At 37.1% G+C, this 23639-nt stretch overlaps 1 protein-coding gene across 4 annotated transcripts in view; it reads left to right on the top strand.

The window, feature by feature from the left end:
• OCA2 (OCA2 melanosomal transmembrane protein) overlaps positions 1-23639 on the top strand; it is a 394493-nt gene that overhangs the window by 334171 nt on the left and 36683 nt on the right. The window lies entirely within an intron of this gene.

A 23639-nucleotide genomic window follows, 5' to 3' on the forward strand; every position in this document is an offset into this window, starting at 1 on the left:
GCCCTACATAGGAAAAGTGATGTCAGAGCAGGGGAAATAAGGGAACCCAACAGCACCTCCTTGAGCCAGTGAGCCCTGTCCTGCCAGACCTCTCCCTTGTACTGAGTTTACTTCACAGTCCAGCCCTGTACGCAGCATGTAGTGGGGTGAGGGTGTGCATGGGGCCTACTTAGTGAGCATGTTGTAGCAGTAAAGTTATAGCCATGTGTTGTCTGTCCTGTAAGCCGCAGAGGGTCTCTGGTGGGCACTATGCAGCCCATGAATGCTCATCTCCCTGCCTCTTTGCAACACAGGAAATCATGGTAAGCAAGGACCAGGGTCTCTTTGGGCAAGAAAGAACTGTATCCACAAAGGACCGTCTCTCAGGCAGGTCCAGGTACCCTGCAGATTGTTCCAGAAACACAGGTCCTATTATCTCCATTCTTAGTCCCTGTTGACTTTGGAGTCCTAAGGTTCAGTGTCTCTTCAGCAATGACTGAAGATCTTCCCTTCACAGAGGTGAATGATGTGCAACTGAGTCAGATGCTATCTGTGTAGTGAGACTGTCCCTGTTGCTGCAGAGTGACTCTGCAGGGGTCAGAAACCACAGGCCCAGGAAGGTCTGGGGAATGTGCAGTGAGAATGAAGATAAGGAAGTGGAGAGAGTTCTGGTACAGTGGAGGCAGAGAGGCCTGCCTGGACACTGACTCTGCCCCCTGAGCTACAATGCGGCCTCTCAATGTCTAAAGCAGTGATGAGTTAGAGCAAATGGTGATAGCTCGTGGAATGAATGAGTGAATGAATGAATGAATGAATGAATGAATGAAGGTGCGAATGAATGAATGAGTGAGCATGTGAGCATGGTGCAGGACTGACGGCGTGCTGCTGGAGGCAGTTTTGTTCTCTCCAATCCTAGATGTTGCACAGAAGAATTAAAGAAAAGACTCCCAACAAAGCTAAAAATCCCATAGACTTTATTTTGACAATAAATCCTGAAGAACTGCTTTTTTATTTAACCATATCCTGAACATCTTGACAGGAGAAAATGTCCAGCTAAGATTCATCTGGAATTATTTTTTTTTAAATGGTGGAAGGCTGTTTTCACATGATCTTCTTTTGCAAGTCCAGCTCATCATTTTCACTAGGTGTGGATTTTAAATATTCCTGAAGAGTGGAGATAACTTTAGTCAGATTTTAGTAATAGCTTACCAAAAATATTTAAGATGCCGCATACCTAATTTGCTATCAGTTTAATATTTGTGAAAACTATCTGAGCTACATGTGATAAATTTCTGGTCCTTTCAGAAAAGAGCATTCTGCAATATAAGATGCCAGCTTTGAGTTTCAGAGCCCCATGCATCTGCGGCTACATTAGTCACTCCATTAGTTCCATTGCATTTGTGCTTCATTCAAAGCTAGTTGTATAAACAAGATAAATCGGTATTGTCACTGATTATAAAAATGAGATTTTCCATTTTGTAAACAGCCTGGGGAGCTGTTGGACCTGCAGGCACCACGCTGGCCAGGTCCTCTGGCTGCTCCCCCTGTGAAGGTTTTACTGATGCTGACAAGCTCAGCTGCAAACCCATCTAGAAGTCTGGGCAAGGGTGATGGGTCCACAAAGGCTTTTCTGCCCTTACACCTCTTCAGCTTCAATACTACTTCTTGCTGCAGACTCTTGTCATCTCAAGTCAATGGGAATTCAGTCAAGTTTTATTGACCAGGACTCAAAAATGAATCACAGTCTTTCCTTGGCATCAGGGTCCATACCTGATAGAGGGAGACAAGCAGATGGCTGTGACCACAGCCCCCTGTGCTAGATCCTGCAGTCAAGGTAGAACTGCATACAGTAAATTTCACCATCTTTTAGAGTATTGTTCAATGGGCTTGGGCAATATGCACACTCATGGATTCACCACCCTAACTTTGACATGAAATTTCATCATCCTCCCAAATTTCCATGATACCTTTTAATACTCATTCCCCTTTTCCTGCTTCTAATCCCCGTTAGGATTTATTTGATTTTTGTCTCTGTATTTTTGTCTTCTCCAGAATTAAAAAAACAAAAACAAACAAACAACCAACAAAGAAACCAAAAATCCCCTGGAATCTAGCTTTCTTTTCTTAGCATATTGTTATTGAGATTGTTACTGCCGGGGAATATTCCATTGCATAGAGGTACCACGGAGGTGTCTTTGTGGTGTTTATCCTGAAAAATAGCTAGCAATGTGATTGTGAGACTGGATGGTTCATGGTGTTTAGCTTTCTGTAGTTGCTATATCATTTTGAATCTCACCAGTAATTCATGTACATTCTGGGTTTTCAACATTCTAGTTAGTATTTGGTTCTGTCAGATTCATTAGCCATTTTAATAGGTGTACAGTGGTATCCCATTGTGATTTTAACTTACATTTCACTAATGACTCATGATATTGAACATATTTTTGTGTATTTGTATTCTTTGGTAAAGTATGTGTTAAGACCTTTAGTTCTTTTTCAGTTGGGTTGTTTTCTTATTGTTAAGTTTTGACAGGTTTCAAAATCATGTATTTTCAAAATACAAGTCCTTTGTTATGTATATGCTTTGTAAAACTGTCTTTTCATTTTCTTAAAAGTATCTTTTCAGATAAAAGTTTATAATTTTGATGAAGTTCATTTTAGTTAGTTAATTTTAGTGTTACATCTTAGAAATCTGTACCTAGCACAAGGTCACAAAATTTTTTCTCTTAGATTTTCCACTATAAGTTTGACATTTATCTCTAGATCTATAGTCCTTTTTTGAGTTAATCTTTGTATATTGTGTTAATCAGCTTTCCATCACTGTGACACAATGCCTGAGGTAATCCACTTATAGGAGGAGGAAAGATATATTTTGACACACAGCGTCAGAAGTTTCCGTCTATGGTCCCTTGGTTCTATTATTTCTGGACCTGTGGTGAGGCAGAACATCATGGTGGAGAGCTCGTGATGGTGCAAAGTTGCTCACTTCATGGTACACAGAAGGAGAAAGGGAGAGAGAGAGAGAGAGAGAAAGGGGGGAGTGGTAAGGGCTGAGGACAAAATACGCCTTTCAAAGGCCCCCAGTGACACTCTTCTTCCAATGAGGCCCCACTTCCTAAATTTCCCACTACCTTCCAATAGCCCTTTACATTATGAATCCATTGATAGATTATTCCGCAGATGAACTCAGAGTCCTCATGACCCAATCACCTCCCTAGATCCCATCTCTGAATACTGTACAATGGGGACAAAGACTTCAATACATAAGCTTTTGGGGGACATTTCAGATCCAAGCCATAATACATATGGAAAGAAATAGAGATAATGATTCACTTTTGTTTACATGTGGATATCTAATCATCATGGTGCCATGTGTTTTTATTGAATTGCTTTTGTACTTTTTAAAAAAAATATCAAATGAAAGAAACAGACTAGCCAGACACTTATTAGTGATCCAAGGAATACGACATCCAGGGTGGGCTTTGGTAAGCCCTCATGTATCTCTGAGGGCAAGGACAGCTGGGTACATGCACAAAGTTGCACAGATACTTGAGACTGGGGAGGACCCTAATGTGCTCCTCACTGCTGCTCACATGAAGAGCCTCCCACCTGCGGAGGGTGAAAGGTGGTGGAGAATGGAAAACTGCCTGAGCTACAGTCCCATGCCCAACCTCCTCATGCATTCACTGCCATCAGGTGGAAGCCATTCCAGGGCCAGGTATTTTAGAATAACTCTGATTAATCACCTGACTGCTAATTATACTGCCCCCTTGCCAACCAGATTTGAAATAATATTTAGAAAATATCAGAGAAAATGAGCCATGACATCAGTGACTCAACATGTGGGAGAGACAGAATCTGTAGAATTAGTCCAGGCAAGACACTAAAACAAGTAAATAAAATAACAATAGTAGCTCACTAGAATCCAGAGTTTCTAAAATGTATGACTTAAAATTGTCTAACATATAACAAAATTGACTGAGCCATAACAAAAAAAACTATGAGACATGTAAAATGAACAGGAAAACTCTAGCAATTGATAGAATTAGTCTCTGAGGGGACCTGAATGTAGTACTTACAAGACCAAGATTTCAAAGCAGATGCTGTAAATATATTCAAAGAATTAATGATATTTAAATAACTAAATGATAATATTTAAACAACTAAATGAGAGTATGAAAATAATAATTCATTAAATAGAGAACATTAGTAGAATCACAAATTATATAAAAATGAATCAAATGGAATTTTTGCAGTTATAAAATACAGTACTGAAATGATTTCACTGAAAGATATTGACAGCAGATTTTTTCTGATGGAAGTATGACTTGGTAAATTTGAAAATAAATCAATGAAAATGATCAGTCAGAAGGGAAAAAAATAAAAGAAAAATGAACAAAGAGAAATGAACAGAGCTTTAGAGTCCTGTGGGGTATCATCAAACCTACCAACACACACACGATAGAAATCTCAAACGGACAAGAGAAAGAGAAAGAGGTAGAAAAAACAGCTTAAAAATGACTAAAAACTTTCACAATTTGATGAAAAGTTTAATTTACACATGGAAGAAGATTGATCAATTCCAAGTAGGAGATGCATAAAGAAATTTCTATCTAAACAGCATCATTAAAATGTTTAAAACTAAAGTCAAGGGAAAGTCTTGAAAGCAGGAGAGAGAAAAAGTGACTTGTCATGCATGGAAGAAATACAGTAAGAATGAGAGCTAACTTCTCAGCAGAAGCACTGTAGGCCAAAAAGTGGTGGATGACAGTTAACATGTCGAAAGAAAAAATGCAAAAACAAGAAAAAATGCACACTCAGGGAACAGTTTCATATATTGAAAAACTATCCCTCAAAAACGACATTAAAAAAAAGCCATGGCCAGATTTAAAACGAAAGACTCAGAGAATAAATTGCTAATATGTCTGCCTTAAAAAGAAGTATAAAGAAAGGAATGGAAGTTACAACACAATAACTTGAGTAAGTATATCAGCATATAGAAGAGCCTAAAAATGCTTTTGTCTTCTATTGGCTGATTAGAAATGAAATTGCATAAAATAATGTAAAATAATGTTTTTAACCTGATACATATAAAGATGCAAAGTTTATTACAATAATAGCACAAAAGAGGAAGGAGAGAGTGAGAGAAAGTAAATCTATAGACACAAAAAGAGGTTTGTGTTTACCCAGAGCTGAGGATGGGAAGGTGATAGATTATAAGGGTGTACACGGGTTTACTTAGAGTGTTGGAAATAATTTTTAAAAAATTGGATTGTGGAGAACAGTGACATTAAGCTTCTTTTCATATGCTCATTAGCCATTTGTGTATATTCTTTGGAGAAGTATATATTCTTTTGGTCCAATTTATAAAATGGAGGTGTTTGTCTTTTTGGTTTTGATTGCTTTGTGGCAGAAAAATATCCATTGTGTGTGTGTGTATGAATTTGTTTATCCATTCATCTAAAATGGACAGATACTTGGGATGCTCCAAATTTTGGATATTGTCAGTAATGCTTCTGTAAATATGGGTATGCAAATACCTATTCAAATCCCTGATTTTATTATGGGTGTATACCCAAAAGTGGAAGAGATGGGATGATATTGTAACTCTGTTTAGTTTTTTGAGAACTGCTTGTGTTGATCAGCTTTTTGTTGCTATGAGCAAATATCTGAGGAAAAATTTATTAAAGATTTACTACTTAAAGGGGAAAAGATTTATTTTGGCTCATAATTTCAGAGGTTTGAGTCCATGATCTCTTGGCCCCATTGCTTTGTGTCTGGGCAAAGAAAAACACCATGGCAAAATATCTACAGCAGAGCAAAGCTGCTTGCTTCATGGTGGTCATGAAGCAGAGAGAAAGAAAGAAATAGTGTGCCAGGGACAATACACACCCTTCAAGAATACACTCCCAGTTACCTACTTCTTTAACTAGACCCCACCTCTTAATGTTTTTACCATTCCCAAAAGTCCACAAGCTGGCAACCAAGACTTTAGCATATGGCCTTTAGTGAATATTTCAGACCAAATCACAACACTGTCATACTGTTTTCCAAAGTGTCTACATAATATTATATTTTTCCTAGCAGTGAACAAGAGTTTCAATTTCTCCATATTATCTCTAATATTGGTTATTTTCTCTTTCTTTTCCTCCCTCCCCCCTTCCTTCCTTCCTTCCTAGCTTCCTTCCTTCCCCTCTCTCTTTCTTTTCTTTTCTTTTTTTTAAATTTTATTAATTTTTTATTTCTCATTTTTATTGCTTCCTTATATTTGTGTATTATAATGGGATTTCTTGTTACATATTTGTACATTTCTACTTTTTTTAAATTTATTTTTATTGTAAACAAATGGGATACATGTTGTTTCTCTGTTTGTACATGGAGTAACAGCATACCATTTGTGCAATCATACATTTACATAGGGTAATGATGTTTGATTCATTCTGTTATTTTTCCTCCCCCCCGACTCCTCCCACCCCTCTTTTCCCTCTATACAGTCCCTCCTCCCTCCATTCTTGCCCCCCTCACACCTCCCATTATGTGTCATCATCCCACTATCAGTGAGATCATTTGCCCTTTGGATTTTTGAGATTGGCTTATCTCACTCAGCATGATATTCTCCAATTTCATCAATTTATTCACAAATGCCATAACATTATTCTTCTTTATGGCTGAATAATATTCCATTGTATATATATACCACAGTTCTTTTATCCATTCATCAACTGAAGGACATCTAGGTTGGTGCCACAATCTGGCTATTGTGAATTGAGCAGCTATGAACATTGTTGTGGCTGTATCTCCGTAGTATGCTGATTTTAAGTCCTTTGGGAATAGGCCAAGGAGTGGGATAGCTGGGTCAAATTGTGGTTCCATTCCAAGTTTTCTAAGGAATCTCCACACTGCTTTCTAGAGTGGCTGCACTAATTTGCAGCCCCACCAGCAAGGTATGAGTGTACTTTTTTCCTCACATCTTCTCCAACACCTATTGTTGCTTTTATTCTTGATAATCGACATTCTAATTGGGGTGAGATGGAATCTCAGGGTAGTTTTTTTTTTTATTGTAAACAAATGGGATACATGTTGTTTCTCTGTTTGTACATAGCGTAAAGGCATACCATTTGTGTAATCATAAATTTACATAGAGTAATGTTGTTTGATTCATTCTGTTATTTTTTCCCTCCCCCCCACCCCTCCCACCCCTCTTTACCCTCTATACAGTACTTCCTTCCTCCATACTTGCCCCCCTCCCTAACCCTAACTCTAACCCTAACACTAACCCTTCCCTCCCCCCCATTATGTGTCATACTCCACTTATTAGTGATATCATTCGTCCTTTGGCTTTTTGAGATTGGCTTATCTCACTTAGCATGATATTCTCCAATTTCATCCATTTGCCTGCAAATGCCATAATTTTATCATTCTTTATGGCTGAGTAATATTCCATTGTATATATATACCACAGTTTCTTTATCCACTCATCAATTGAAGGGCATCTAGGTTGGTTCCACAGTCTGGCTATTGTGAATTGAGCAGCTATGAACATTGATGTGGCTGTATCTCTGTAGTATGCTGATTTTAAGTCCTTTGGGTATAGGCCAAGGAGTGGGATAGCTGGGTCAAATGGAGGGTCCATTCCAAGTTTTCTAAGGAATCTCCACACTGCTTTCCAGAGTGGCTGCACTAATTTGCAGCCCTACCAGCAATGTATGAGTGTACCTTTCTCCCCACATCCTCGCCAACACCTGTTGTTGCTCGTATTCTTGATAATCACCATTCTAATTGGGGTGAGATGGAATCTTAGGGTGGTTTTGATTTGCATTTCTCTTATTACTAGAGATGTTGAACATTTTTCCATATGTTTGTTGATTGCTTGTAGATCTTCTTCTGTGAAGTGTCTATTCATTTCCTTAGCCCATTTGTCGACTGGATTATTTGAATTCTTGGAGTAGAGTTTTTTGAGTTCTTTATAGACTCTGGAGATTAGTGCTCTATCTGAAGTATGATTGGCAAAGATATTCTCCCACTCTGTAGGCTCTTTCTTCGCATTGCTGATAGTTTCCTTTGCTGAGAGAAAGCTTTTTAGTTTGAATCTATCCCAGTGGTTGATTCTAGCTTTTATTTCTTGTGCTATGGGAGTCCTGTTAAGGAAGTCTGATCCTAGACCAACAAGGTGAAGATTTGGACCTACTTTTTCTTCTATAATCTGAAGGGTTTCTGGTCTGATTCCGAGGTCCTTAATCCATTTTGAGTTTAGTTTCGTGCATGGTGAGAGATATGGGTTTAGTTTCATTCTGTTGCATATGGATTTCCAATTCTCCCAGCACCATTTGTTGACGAGGCTATCTTTTCTCCATTGCATATTTTTGGCCCCTTTGTCTAGTATGAGAAAATTGTATTTATTTGGGTTTGTGTCCGTGTCCTCTATTCTGTACCATTGATCTACCTTTCTATTTTGGTACCAATACCATGCTGTTTTTGTTACTATTGCTTTGTAGTAGAGTTGAAGATCTGGTATTGCAATACCCCCTGTTTCACTCTTCCTGCTAAGGATTGCTTTAGCTATTCTGGATTTCTTATTCTTCCAGATGAATTTCATGATTGCTTGCTCTATTTCTGTAAGGTATGTCATTGGGATTTTAATTGGAATTGCATTGAATCTCTATAGCACTTTAGGTAGTATGGCCATTTTGACAATATTAATTCTTCCTATCCAAGAACATGGAAGATCTTTCCATCTTCTAAGGCGTTCTTTAATTTCTTTCTTTAGTGTTGTATAGTTCTCATTGTAGAGGTCTTTCAGCTCTTTTGTGAGATTGATTCCCAAGTATTTTATTTTTTTCGAGGCTATTGTGAATGGGGTAGTTTTCCTAATTTCTCTTTCTGAAGATTCGTCACTTATGTATAAAAATGCGTTGGATTTACGAACATTGATCTTGTAACCTGCTACTTTACTGAATTCACTTATGAGTTCTAAGAGTTTTCTGGTGGAATTTCCAGGTTCCTCTAAATATATAATCATGTCATCAGCGAACAGGGATAGTTTGAGTTCTTCTTTTCCAATTCGTATCCCTTTAATTTCTTTGGTTTGTGTAATTGCTCTGGCCAGAGTCTCAAGAACGATGTTGAATAGAAGTGGTGAAAGAGGGCATCCCTGCCTTGTTCCAGTTTTTATGGGGAATGCTTTCAGTTTTTCACCATTTAGAATGATATTAGCCATGGGCTTAGCATGCATGGCCTTTACAATGTTAAGGAATGTTCTCACTGTCCCTATTTTTTCTAGTGTTTTGAGCATGAAGGGGTGCTGTATTTTATCAAATGCTTTTTCTGCATCTATTGAAATAATCATGTGATTCTTGACTTTAAGTCTATTGATATGGTGAATTACGTTTATTGATTTCCTGATGTTGAACCAACCTTGCATCCCTGGAATGAAACCCACTTGATCATGGTGCACTATCTTTTTAATATGTTTTTGTATGCGATTTGCTAAAATTTTGTTGAGAATTTTTGCGTCAATGTTCATTAAGGATATTGGTCTGAAATTTTCTTTCCTTGATGAGTCTCTTTCTGGTTTAGGTATCAGTGTGATATTGGCTTCATAGAATGAGTTTGGGAGGGTTCCCTCCTCTTCTATTTTATGGAATACTTTGAGAAGTATTGGAATGAGCTCTTCTTTAAAGGTTTTGTAGAACTCGGCTGAGAACCCATCTGGTCCCGGACTTTTCTTTGTTGGTAGCCTTTTGATGACCTCTTCTATTTCAGTACTTGAAATTGGTCTATTTAAATTGTGTATGTCCTCCTCCTTCAGTTTAGGTAATTCATATGTCTCTAGAAACCTGTTGATGTCTTCGAAATTTTCTATTTTGTTGGAGTATAGATTTTCAAAATAGCTTCTAAATATGTTTTGTATTTCAATCCTGTCTGTTGTGATATTTCCTTGTTCATTCCGAATTTTAGTGATTTGGGTTTTCTCTCGTCTTCTCTTTGTTAGTGTGGCTAAAGGTTTATCGATTTTGTTTATTTTTCGAAGAACCAACTATTTATTTTGTCAATTTTTTGTATTGTTTCTTTTGTTTCAATTTCATTGATTTCAGCTCTGAGTTTAACTATTTCCTGTCTTTTACTACTCTTGGTGCTGTTCTGTTCTTCTTTTTCTAGGGCTTTGAGCTGTAGTGTTAGGTCGTTTATTTGTTGAGTTTTACTTCTTTTATTAAATGTGCTCCATGAAATAAATTTCCCTCTAAGTACTGCTTTCATAGTGTCCCAGAGATTTTGATATGATGTTTCTTTGTTCTCATTTACCTCTAAGAATTTTTTAATTTCCTTCCTAATATCTTCTGTTATCCATTCATCATATAATAGCATATTGTTTAATCTCCAGATGTTGGGATAGTTTCTGTGTTTTACTCTTTCATTTATTTCTAACTTCAATCCATTATGATCTGATAGAATACATGGTAGTGTCTCTATCTTCTTGTATTTGCTAACATTAGCTTTGTGGCATAATATATGGTCTATTTTAGAGAAGGATCCATGTGCTGCTGAGAAGAAAGTGTATTCACTCTTGGTTGGATGGTATATTCTATAAATGTCCGTTAAGTCTAAATTATTGATTGTGTTATTGAGATCTATAGTTTCTTTGTTCAATTTTTGTCTGGAAGATCTGTGCAGTGGTGAGAGAGGTGTGTTAAAATCACCTAGTATTATTGTGTTATGGTCTATTTGGTTTCTGAAATTGAGAAGGATTTGTTTGACATACATGGATGAGCCACTGTTTGGGGCATAGATGTTTATGATTGTTATATCTTGCTGCTTTATGCTTCCCTTAAGCAGTATGAAATGACCTTCTTTATCCCTTCTGACTAACTTTGGCTTGAAGTCCACCTTATCTGAAATGAGGATGGATACTCCAGCTTTTTTGCTGAGTCCATGTGCATGGTATATTTTTCCCCATCCTTTCACCTTTAGTCTATGGGTATCTTTTTCTATGAGGTGAGTCTCTTGCAGGCAACATATTGTTGGATCTTTCTTTTTAATCCAATCTGACAGTCTATGTCTTTTGATTGATGAATTCAGGCCATTTACATTCAGGGTTATTATAGAGATATGATGTGGTTTCCCAGTCATTTGGTTCATTTTTTATTTTATTTATTTATTTGTTTGACACAACTTGTTTCCTCCTTTATTTGACAATTCCTTTAGAATAATTCCTCCCTTTGCTGATTTGCTTCTTTGTTTTTCATCTCTTCCTCATGGAATATTTTGCTGAGAATATTCTGTAATGCTGGTTTTCTTTTTGTAAATTCTTTTAGCTTTTGTTTATCATGGAAGGATCTTATTTCATCATCAAATTTGAAGGTAAGTTTTGCTGGGTATAAGATTCTTGGTTGGCATCCATTTTCTTTCAGGGCTTGAAAAATGTTGTTCCAGGCCCTTCTAGCTTTTAGGGTCTGCATTGAAAAATCTGCTGATATCTGTATTGGTTTTCCCCTGAATGTAATTTGGTTCTTTTCTCTCACAGCCTTTAAAATTCTGTCTTTATTTTGTGTGTTAGGTATTTTCATTATAATGTGCCTTGGTGTGGGTCTGTTGTAATTTTGTGTATTTGGAGTCCTATAAGCCTCTTGAACTTGATTTTCCATTTCATTCTTCAGATTTGGGAATTTTTCTGATATTATTTCATTGAATAAATTGTTCATTCCTTTGGCTTGTTTCTCTAGGCCTTCCTCAATCCCAATAATTCTTAAATTTGGCCTTTTCATGATATCCCATAGTTCTTGTAGATTGTGTTCATGATTTCTTACCATCTTCTCTGTTCAACTTTGTTTTCAAGGTTAAATATTTTGTCTTCAATGTCTGATGTTCTGTCTTCCAGGTGTTCTATCCTATTGGATATGCTTTCTATGGAGTTCTTAATTTGGTTTATTGTTTCCTTCATGTCAAGGATTTCTGTTTGGTTTTTTTCAATATCTCTAACTCTTTATTGAAATGATCTTTTGCTTCCTGTATTTGCTCTTTTAATTGTCGATTGGTGCGATCATTCAATGCTTGCATTTGCTCTTTCATCTCATCATTCAGTGCGTGCATTTGCTCTTTCATCTCATCGTTTGCTTCTCTGATCATTTCAGGGTAGTTTTGATTTGCATTTCTCTTATTACTAAAGATGGTGAACATTTTTCCATATGTTAGTTGATTTTTGTACATCTTCTTCTGTGAAGTGTCTATTCATTTCCTTAGCCCATTTGTTGATTGGGTTATTTGTATTCTTCGTGTAGAGTTTTTTGAATTCTTTATACATTCTGGAAATTAGTGATCTGAGGTATGAGTGGCAAAGATTTTCTCCCACTCTGTAGGCTCTCTCTTCACATTGCTGATAGTTTCCTTTGCTGAGAGAAAGCTATGTAGTTTGAATCTATCCCAGTTATTGATTCTTGCTTTTATTTCTTGTGCTATGGGAGTCCTGTTAAGGAAGTGTGATGCTAAGCCAGCAAGGTGAAGATTTGGACCTACTTTTTCTTCTACAAGATGCATGGTCTCTGGTCTGATTTCAAGGTCCTTGATCCATTTTGAGTTGATTTTTGTGCAGGGTGAGAGATAGTGGTTTAGTTTCATTCTGTTGCATATAGATTTCCAGTTTTCCCAGCACCATTTTTTGAAAAGGCTATCTTTTCTCCATTGCATATTTTTGGCCCCTTTGTCTAGCATGAGAAAATTGTATTTATTTGGGTTTGTGGCCATGTCCTCTATTCTGTACCATTGATCTACCTGTCTATTTTGGTGCCAATACCATGCTCTTTTTGTTACTATTGCTTTGTAGTAGAGTTGAAGATCTGGTATTGGGGTACCCCCTGTTTCATTCTTCCTGCTAAGGATTGCTTTAGCTATTCTGGGTTTCTTATTCTTCCAGATGAATTTCATGATTGCTTGCTCTATTTCTGTAAGGTATGTCATTGGGATTTTAATTGGAATTGCATTGAGTCTGTATAGCACTTTTGGTAGTAGAATCTAATATTGTCTCATTTTTTTGACAATATTAATTCTGCTTATCCAAGAACATAGGTGATCTTTCCATTTTCTAAGGTCTTCCTCAAGTTCTTTCTTCAATGTTTTGTAGTTTTCATTGTAGAGATATTTTACCTCTTTGGTTAGATTGATTCCCAAGTATTTTTTTTTTTTTTTGAGGCTATTGCAAATGGAGTTTTTTTCCTCATTTCCATTTCAACTGTTTCATCTCTTGGGTATAAAAATGCTTTAGATTTACGCGTGTTGATTTTATAGCCTGTTATTTTTCTGAATTCATTGATGAGGTCTAGAAGTTTTCTGGAGGAGTTTTTTGGATCCTCTAAATATAGAATCATGTCATCAGCAAATAGTGACAGCTTAAGTTCCTCTTTTCCTATTCATATCCCTTTAATTTCTTTAGTCTGTCTAATTGCTCTGGCTAGAGTTTCGAGGACAATGTTGAATAGAAGTGGTGAAAGAGGACATCCCTGTCTTGTTCCTGTTTTTAAAGGGAATGGTTTCAGTTTTTCTCCATTAAGAATGATGTTGGTAGGGTTAGGGATAAGGAGGGTGGTAAGAATGGAGAAAGGAAGGACTGTATAGAGGGAAAAGAGGGGTGGGAAGGGTGGGGGGGAAGGGAAAAAATAACAGAATGAATCAAACAATATTGCCCTATGTAAATTTATGGATTTTTAATTAAAATAAATAAATAATAAAAAAAAGAATGATGTTGGCCATGGGCTTAGCATAAATATCCTTTACAATGTTCAGGTATGTTCCTATCCCTATTTTTTCTAGTGTTTTGAGCATGAAGGGGTGTTGTATTTTGTCAAATGCTTTTTCTGCATCAATTGAAATAACCATATGATTCTTATCCTTAAGTCTATTGACATGATGGATTACGTCTATTGAATTATGGATGTTAAACCATACTTGTGTTCCAGGGATGAACCCCACTTGATCATGGTGCACAATTTTCTTAATATGTTTTTGGATATGGTTTGCCAATATTTTGTTAAGGATCTTTGCATCTATATTCATCAAGGATATTGGTCTAAAATTTTGTTTCCTTGATGTGTCTTTGCCTGGTTTGGGTATGAGGGTGACATTAGCTTCATAGAATGAGTTTGGTAGGGTACCCTCCTTTTCTGTTTCCTGGAATACTTTGAGAAGTATTGGAATGAGTTTTTCTTTGAAGGTCTTGTAGAACTTGGCTGAGAATCCATCTGGTCCTGGGCTTTTCTTGGATGGTAGGTTTTTAATGGTTTCTTCTATTTCATTGCTTGATATTGATCTGTTTAAATTGTGTATGTCCTCTTGGTTCAGTTTGGGAGGAGCATATGTCTCTAGAAATTTGTCAATGTCTTTGGTAGTTTCTATTTTGTTGGAATACAGATTTTCAAAGTCGCTTCTCATTATGTTATGAATCTCAGTGGTGTCTGTCATGATATTTCCTTTCTCATCACGAATTTTAGTAATTTGAGTTTTTCTCTCTCCTCTTTGTTAGTGTGGCTAAGGGTTTGTCTATTTTGTTTACTTTCTCAAAGAACCAACTTTTTGTTTTGTCAATTTTTTGAATTGTTTCTTTTATTTCAGTTTCATTGATTTCAGCTCTGATTTTAATTATTTCCTGTCTTCTACTACTTTTACTGTTATTCTGTTCCTCTTTTTCTAGGGCTTTGAGCTGTAATGTTAGGGCATTTAGTTGTTGACTTTTCATTCTTTGCAGGAATGCACTCCATGCAATGAATTTTCCTCTTGGTACTGCTTTCATAGTGTCCTAGAGATTTTGATGTTCTGTTGTCATTCTCATTGACCTCTAAGAATTTTTTTATTTCCTCCCTGATGTTTTCTGTTATCCATGTTTCATTCAATAGCATATTATTTAGTCTCCAGGTGTTGGAGTAATTTCTGTTTTTCATTTTGTCATTGATTTCTACTCTCAGTCCATTATGATCTGATAGAACACAAGGCAGTATCTCTATTTTTTTGCATTTCCTAAGGGCTGCTTTGTCGCATAACTTATGGACTATTTTCGAGAAGGTTCCATGTGCCGCTGAAAAGAAAGTGTATCCGCTTGTTGATGGATGGAATATTCTATATATGTCTATTAAGTCTAGGTTCTTGATCGTGTTATTGAATTCTATGGTTTCTTTGGTTGGTGTTTGTTTGGATGATCTATCTAGTGGTGACAGTGGTGCATTAAAGTCACCCAGAATTATTGTGTTGTGGTCTATGTGATTTCTGAAATTGAGAAGGATTTGTTTGATGTACAGGGATGCACTATTGTTTGGGGCATAAATATTTACTATCGTTATGTCTTCCTGATTTATGGTTCCCTTAAGCAGTATGAAATGTCCTTCTTTATCCCTTCTGACTAACTTTGGCTTGAAGTCCACTTTATCTGATATAAGGATGGAAACCCCCACTTTTTTTCTGAGTCCATGTGTGTGGTAGGATTTTTCCCATCCTTTCACCTTTAGTCTGTGGATGTCTTTTTCTATGAGATAAGTCTCTTGCAGGCAGCATATTGTTGGGTCTTTCTTTATAATCCATTCTGCCCGTCTTTGTCTTTTGATTGATGAGTTTAGGCCATTAACGTTCAGGGTTATTATTGGGATATGATTTGTATTCCTAATTATTTGGCTTATTTTTGGTTTTTAATTTGGCTTGGTTTCTCCATTGAGTGGTTTTTCTCTAAGGTAGTTCCTCCCTTTGCTGACCTTCATTGCTGTTTTTCATTTCCTCCTCATGGAATATTTTATTCAGAACCTTCTGTAGCGTGACTTTCTATTTGTAAATTCTTTTAACTTTTGTTTATCATGGAAGGATTTTATTTCATCTTCAAATCTGAAGGTCATTTTTGCTGGGTATAGGATTCTTGGTTGGCAGCCATGTTCCTTCAGAGCTTGAAATATGTTGTTCCAGGCCCTTCTAGCTTTTAGAGTCTGGGTTGAGAAGTCGGCTGCTATCCGTATTGGTCTCCCCCTATATGTAATCTGATGCTTTTCTCTCGTGGCCTTCAAAATCCTATCTTTATTTTGAATGTTAGGCATTTTCATTAAAATGTGCCTTGGTGTGGATCTGCTGTGATTTTGTGCATGGGGTGTAATGTAAGCCTCTTGTATTTGATTTTCCATTTCATTCTTCAGGTTTGGGAAATTTTCTGATATTATTTCATTGAATAGGTTGTTCATTCCTTTGGTTTGTATCTCTGTGCCTTCCTCAATCCCAATAATTCTTAAATTTGGTCTTTTCATGATGTCCCATAGTTCTTGGAGATTCTGTTCATGATTTCTTACCATCTTCTCCATTTGGGCAACTTTATTTTCAAGATTAAATATTTTGTCTTCATTGTCTGAGGTTCTGTCTTCCAAGTGGCCTAGTCTTTTGGTGATGCTTTCCATTGAGTTTTTTATTTGGTTTATTGTTTCCTTCATTTCAAGGATTTCCGTTTAATTTTTTTTTTTGAATCTCTGTCTTTTTGTTGAAATGATCTTTTGCTTCCTGCAGTTGCTCTTTTAGCTTATTGGTATTATCATTCATTGCCTGCATTTGCTGTCTTATCTCATCCTTTGCTTCACGAATCATCTTAATCATATATAATCTGAAGTCCTTTTCTGACATTCCTTCTAACATACTGTCATTGGATTCTATTACTTTAGAATCTAGATTTGTTTGGATCATTTTCTTCCCTTGTTTTTTCATGTTGTTCATGTATCTTCCCCTCTAGCAGTGCAGATCTGAGATATTGCAGATTTCCCCCTATAGGCTTATAGTGGCTCTATAGGTTTCCAAAACCTTTTCTTTTTGGGGAGATCAATATTAGCAGTGCCCAATTCAGACACTATGCAATCCTAGACCAAATAGCCCCTATCAGGACAATAACAAAATTGTCATAATAAACAGAATGAGTTCAAATATTATCTTCAATAAAACAAACAGATTTGCAATAAGGTCTGCAGTTCCAAATGGAGGATAAAGAGGATGCAGAGGGATGTAGAATGTGGCTGTTAATGGGATAAGAAAAGAATATACAGAAGTTCTAGATAATAGAAAGGGTGAGAGTGTGATCAAAAGAAATTGGATGTTAGCATGCAAAAAAGGGATAAAGAGACTCTGAGGGAACAGGTAAACAAAAGGAAAAGAGAGCAAGAAAAGTAAAGATAAAAACTTAAACTTTTTCAATAAGGAGAAAAAAGAAAATCTACAGTATAACAGTCATATAGTAATGAAACCTACCAGAGTTCAGTAGCCTGATGCAGGAGAGGTACCTGACAATGAGCTTCAAGCCTCCAGCAGGCGTCTCAGGATGGGATTTGCCCCACCTGAAGATTGGAGCTAGTTATACATAAAATAGAAGAGGAGGGAACCCTCCCAAACTCATTCTATGAAGCCAATATCACCCTGATACCTAAACCAGACAGAGACACATCGAGGAAAGAAAATTTCAGACCAATATCCTTAATGAACATCGACGCAAAAATTCTCAACAAAATTTTAGCAAATAGCATACAAAAACATATTAAAAAGATAGTGCACCATGATCAAGTGGGTTTCATTCCAGGGATGCAAGGTTGGTTCAACATCAGGAAATCAATAAATGTAATTCACCATATCAATAGACTTAAAGTCAAGAATCACATGATTATTTCAATAGATGCAGAAAAAGCATTTGATAAAATACAGCATTCCTTCGTGCTCAAAACACTAGAAAAAATAGGGATAGTGGGAACATTCCTTAGCATTGTAAAGGCCATTTATGCTAAGCCCATGGCTAATATCATTCTAAATAGTGAAAAACTGAAAGCATTCCCCCTAAAAACTGGAACAAGGCAGGGATGCCCTCTTTCACCACTTCTATTCAATATCGTCCTTGAAACTCTAGCCAGAGCAATTAGACAGACCAAAGAAATTAAAGGGATACCAATAGGAAAAGAAGAACTCAAACTATCCCTATTTGCTGATGATATGATTACATACTTAGAGGAACCAGGAAATTCCACCAGAAAACTTTTAGAACTTTATAGTGATTCAGTAAATTAGTGGGATATAAGATCAATGCACATAAATCTAATGCATTTTTATATGTAAGTGATGAATCTTTGGAAAGAATAATCAGGAAAACTACCCCATTCACAATAGCCTTGAAAAAAATAAAATACTTGGGAATCAATCTCACAAAAGAGCTGAAAGACCTCTACAATGAGAACTACAGTACACAAACGAAAGAAATCAAAGAAAACCGGAGAAGATGGAAAGAACTCCTCTGTTCTTGGATAGGAAGAATTAATATTATCAAAATGGCCATACTACCTAAAGTGCTATACAGATTCAATGCAATTCCAATTAAAATCCCAATGACATACTTTACAGAAATAGAGCAAGCAATTATGAAATTCATCTGGAAGAATAAGAAATCCAGAATAGCTAAAGCAATCCTTAGCAGGAAGAGCGAAGCAGGGGGTATCGCAATACCAGATCTTCAACTCTACTACAAAGCAATAGTAACAAAAAGAGCATGGTATTGGTACCAAAATAGAAAGGTAGATCAATGGTACAGAATAGAGGACACGGACACAAACCCAAATAAATACAATTTTCTCATACTAGACAAAGGGGCCAAAAATATGCAATGGAGAAAAGATAGCCTCGTCAACAAATGGTGCTGGGAGAATTGGAAATCCATAAGCAACAGAATGAAACTAAACTCATATCTCTCACCATGCACGAAACTAAACTCAAAATGGATTAAGGACCTCGGAATCAGACCAGAGACCCTGCAGATTATAGAAGAAAAAGTAGGTCCAGATCTTCAACATGTCGGCTTAGGACCAGACTTCCTCAACAGGACTCCCATAGCATGAGAAATAAAAGCAAGAATCAATAACTGGGATAGATTCAAACCAAAAAGCTTTCTCTCAGCAAAGGAAACTATCAGCAATGCGAAGAGAGAGCTTACAGAGTGGGAGAAAATCTTTGCCAATCATACTTCAGATAGAGCACTAATTTCCAGAATCTATAAAGAACTCAAAAAACTCTGCACCAAGAATACAAATAACCCAATCAACAAATGGGCTAAGGAAATGAATAGACACTTCACAGAAGAAGATCTACAAGCAATCAACAAACATATGGAAAAATGTTCAACATCTCTAGTAATAAGAAAAATGTAAATCAAAACCACTCTAAGATTCCATCTCACCCCAATTAGAATGGCGATTATCAAGAATACAAGCAACAACAGGTGTTGGCAAGGATGTGGGGAGAAAGGTGCACTCATACATTGCTGGTGGGACTGCAAATTAGTGCAGCCAATTTGTAAAACAGTGTGGAGATTCCTTAGAAAACTTGGAATGGAACCACCATTTGACCCAGCTATCCCACTCCTTGGTCTATTCCCAAAGGACTTAAAATCAGCAGAGATACAGCCACATCAATGTTCATAGCTGCTCAATTCACAATAGCCAGATTGTGGAACCAACCTAGATGTCCTTCAATTGATGAATGGATAAAGAATCTGTGGTATACATATGCAATGAAATATTACTCAGTCATAAAGAGTGATAAAATTATGGCATTTGCAGGCAAATGGATGAAATTGGAGAATATCATGCTAAGTGAGATAAGCCAATCTCAAAAAACCAAAGGTTGAATGATATCCATAATAAGTGGATGAGGACACATAATGGGGGGAGGGAGGGGTTAGTGTTAGGGTTAGAGTTAGGGTTAGGGAGGGGGGTAAGAATGGAGGAAGGAAGGACTGTAAAGAGGGAAAAGAGGGGTGGGAGGGGTGGGGAAGGGAAAAAATAACAGAATGAATCAAACAACATTACCCTATGTAAATCTATGATTACACAAATGGTATGCCTTTACGCCATGTACAGAGAAACAACATGTATCCCATTTGTTTACAATAAAAAAAAAATAGAAAAAAACAAACAAACAAACAAAAAAAGATCAGAGCTCCGGCTTCCAGGACTATCCAAGTTGGCCACTCTGGCTTCAAAACGTGTTGGCTTGTGGGGAGCTGCAGCTCAGGGTGTGGCCATGGTCAACAGGAAGTCCTGGTGGCGGGATGCGGTTGGTCATGCAGGGGTCCTGGAAGTCGGGTGTGTTTGGTGTGGTTGTGGGATCCTGGAGGCCGGTTGCAATCAGTCGATCTGGGGTCCCTGTGATAGGGCCCATCAGTTGGTCTGGGGGTCCTGGTGGCAGGGAGCAGTCAGTCGATGTGAGGGCCCCAGAGGCAGGGAGTGATCGGTGGGGTTGAGGGATCCTGGAGATGGGGCTCAGTCAGTCCAGCAGGGGTCCTGGCTCTTGTCTCATAATGGCAGCAGCCACGTGTAATCAAACCTGCAGGTACTGTAACAGTGAACTTCCAGGCAACAGCAGGCAGCTGGTGCTCCACTGGCTGTTGGCAATCAGTTTGCTGACTGTTGTGGGACGATCAGGAGGTGACCCTGGTGCATTGGGAGACGGACAGGTGTAAAGCAGGTGAGGGACAGGGGAGATGCAGGCAAATGGCGGATGATAGGTTCCTGACAGGGAGCAATCAAGAAACAGATATCCTCTGCTTGAAACCAGAGTTATGGAGCGACAAGGAACACAGCCCCTCTCTTTCTTTCTTTCTTTCTTTCTTTCTTTCTTTCTTTCTTTCTTTCTTTCTTTCTTTCTTTCTTTCTTTCTTTCTTTCTTTCTTTCTTTCTTTCTTTCTTTTCTCTTTCCTTCATTTCCCATTTCAATGGGTGTAAAGTGGTACCTCATTGTAACTTTTGATTTGCATTTCCCTAACAATTAGTGATATTCGGCATCTTTTACTGTGTTTATTGACTACATATCTTCTTTGGAGAAACATCTGTTCAATTCCTGTAATTTGTTTTTATTAGTGATGTTTGTCTTTTTGTTGTTGAATTGTAGAAGTTATTTACATATTTTGAATATCAACGAATAGGAAGTTTATCATTAGGGAAATGAAAATTAAAACCACAATGAGATGTTACTTCACCTCTACCAGATTGGCTATTATATTCTGTGGTTTTCCTTATTACTCTATTGATTTTGCCCATGCTACACAATAGTTTTTTACATTTTGGTGAAATCCAATTTATCTATATTTTACTTTTGTTGTCTACGCTTTTGATGTCATATTGATTACCAAATCCAATGTCATGAGTCCTTTCTTCAATATTTTCTTCCTAAAAGTTTTATAGTTTTTTCTCTTTGTTTAGGCCTTTGATATTTTATAATTTTTATGTTGATATTTTTGAAATTTTATGTAGTTGATGTGAGATAAAGCTTCAATTTCATTCTTTCTCAGTGGAGATCCAGTTTTCTTAACATCATTTGTTGAAAGAAAGAACCGTTCTTTTCCCACTGAATGGTCTTGGCATCCTTTTTGAAAGTCATTTGATAATATATGTAAGGAGTTATTTCTGGACTCTGTTTCTTTGTATGTTTTGTGATCTTTTGTTGAAAATTGGCATTTAAAAAAACAGCCACTTCTTCCAATCTTTGCCAATTGGCTCCATGCATGGAAAGACCTTCACTAATCCGTTCAGCATAAAAGTTTAAGGTCTTATCCAGCCTTTTCTGGGCATATATCCTACTTGACTCTGTGCATTTTTTTTCTAATTTGCCTGCATACACGGCTGCTTTTAAATGTTATAATTTCCTTAAGAGTTCACTTTACTTTTGTTTTTCTATTGTGTTCCTCTAGCAGTAATGTCTTGCCTCAGGCACCTGAAGCTCTGTAATTCCCCTGTGGCATTCATGGGCTTAGTTCACCACCTCCTGTGACTTTCACTAGCGTGAGACTCAATTTATGTTCCTTTGGCTGCCTGGACTTCAGGGTAGACATCCCAGAGACCAGTCCATCTGACAGCTTATAGATAGGCTAGAATATTGAAGAATTAGCTCTCTCTATTCTCTGTGGTTTGTGGAAGGGATCTTGAGAACAGATAACTGCTTCTCTCAAACCATGCCATGCTAGGGGATGTGTGGGACAAGTATGAGTGAAAACACAACAAAATTTCCTACCACGGTGAGTGTGACTTTTTCTTGATTATTTTCTTTGTTGTACATCTTTGACTGATTTCTAGAGCTCCTATAAAGTTATTTTAGTTTGCTCCTAGTTGTTTATTTAGTGTTTCTGTTGGGGAACAAGAGTTTGAAGCTTCTCATCCACCATCTGGCTCTTTTCCAGTGTTCCTACTATTCCTTTGCATAGACACACTAGATTTTGTTTATCCATTCAAGCATTGATATACATTGAGACTGTTTCTACCTTCTTGCAGTTGTGAAAATGTTGCTGTGAACATGTGCATATATGGATTTGTTGGTGTACTTGTTTTCCATTCTTTTGTATGTATACCTACTAGTGGAATTGCTGAATCTCCTGTATTTTTGAAATGTATTTTTTTCCTGGGTATAGAGTTTTGTTTCGATGTGTTTTTCTTTCTCGCACTGCAAAGGTTTCACCCCATTATCTTCTGATTTGCATAGTATGACTTCTTGAAGTCTGTTGTAATTCTTATCATGAGTCTTATGTATGTAATTTTTTTCCCCTGAATACCTTTGAGATATTCTCTTTTGTGTTTAGAAGCTTGACTATGATATAACTAAGTTTGGTTTTGATATGTTTGCTTTTGGGATCTGTGCTCTTCGGATTTATGGTTTGGTATTAATATCAGAAGATTCCTGGCTATTTTTTTCTGCTCATTTCTCTCTTTCTTATTGACTTCTGGGGTTCCAATTACACATACTAGATGGTTTGATATTGTCCCACTCTTCTTAAATACTTCTTTCTCTTTTTTCTGTTACTTCTTTCTCTTTCTGTTTCAGTTTGGGTAATTTTGATTAGTTTATCTTCAAATTCACTAATTGCTTATCATATTTGTCAAGTTTATTGGTGAGTCTATTAGAGAGATTTTTCATCTTTGTTACTAAGGTTTTCAATTCTAGCATTGAATTTGACCCTTATACTTTCCATCTCTCTGCTCAGATCGCCATTTGACTTTGTATGTGTCCATAATTGTAATTTGACTTTTTAACATGTGACTCTCCATTATTCAAAATGTCTGAAGTGAAAATGTTATACTCAAGGTTGGTTTCTTTTATTGCATAGTCTCTTGAGAGTTGTGTTATGGTCTCCGCACACTCCACCCACCTCAGTTTATATATGTCTCAAAATTTTTGTGAGGAGGTTATTAGATATGAAGATGCTTTTCCTTTAACATGGGGTTGGATTCAATCTTAGGCCTTTAACATGGGGTGGATTCAATCTTGACTTGAGATCTGTTGTTGCTATGGTTACCCCCAGTGCACTATAGTTCTTCAGATTCCTCTAGTGCTGCCTCCTGTTTAGGGTGGAGACTGGTTTGCCATTCGGGGTTTTTATTCATGTCTTTTTTATCTTCAGTTTTAGGTCTTTTCTTTGCATTGATTTTCAGAGAGAGCCTCCTTCTGTGCTCTTGGCTTTCTCCCCAAAGTTATTATTATGAGCTATTGTTATTCAACACTTCTTCATCTAGTGGGGGAGTGGTGTGTGTGTGTGTGTGTGTGTGTGTATGTGTTCTTTGCTATTCTGAGTAAGCTTCTGTCTTAGGCAGGCACGGTGTCCCTGGTCATGACTGTGTGGACTTTTAGTGTTCTGCCCCTCC

Source organism: Sciurus vulgaris, assembly GCF_902686455.1.
Source record: "Sciurus vulgaris genome assembly, chromosome: 2".
Taxonomy (NCBI): Eukaryota; Metazoa; Chordata; class Mammalia; order Rodentia; family Sciuridae; genus Sciurus; species Sciurus vulgaris.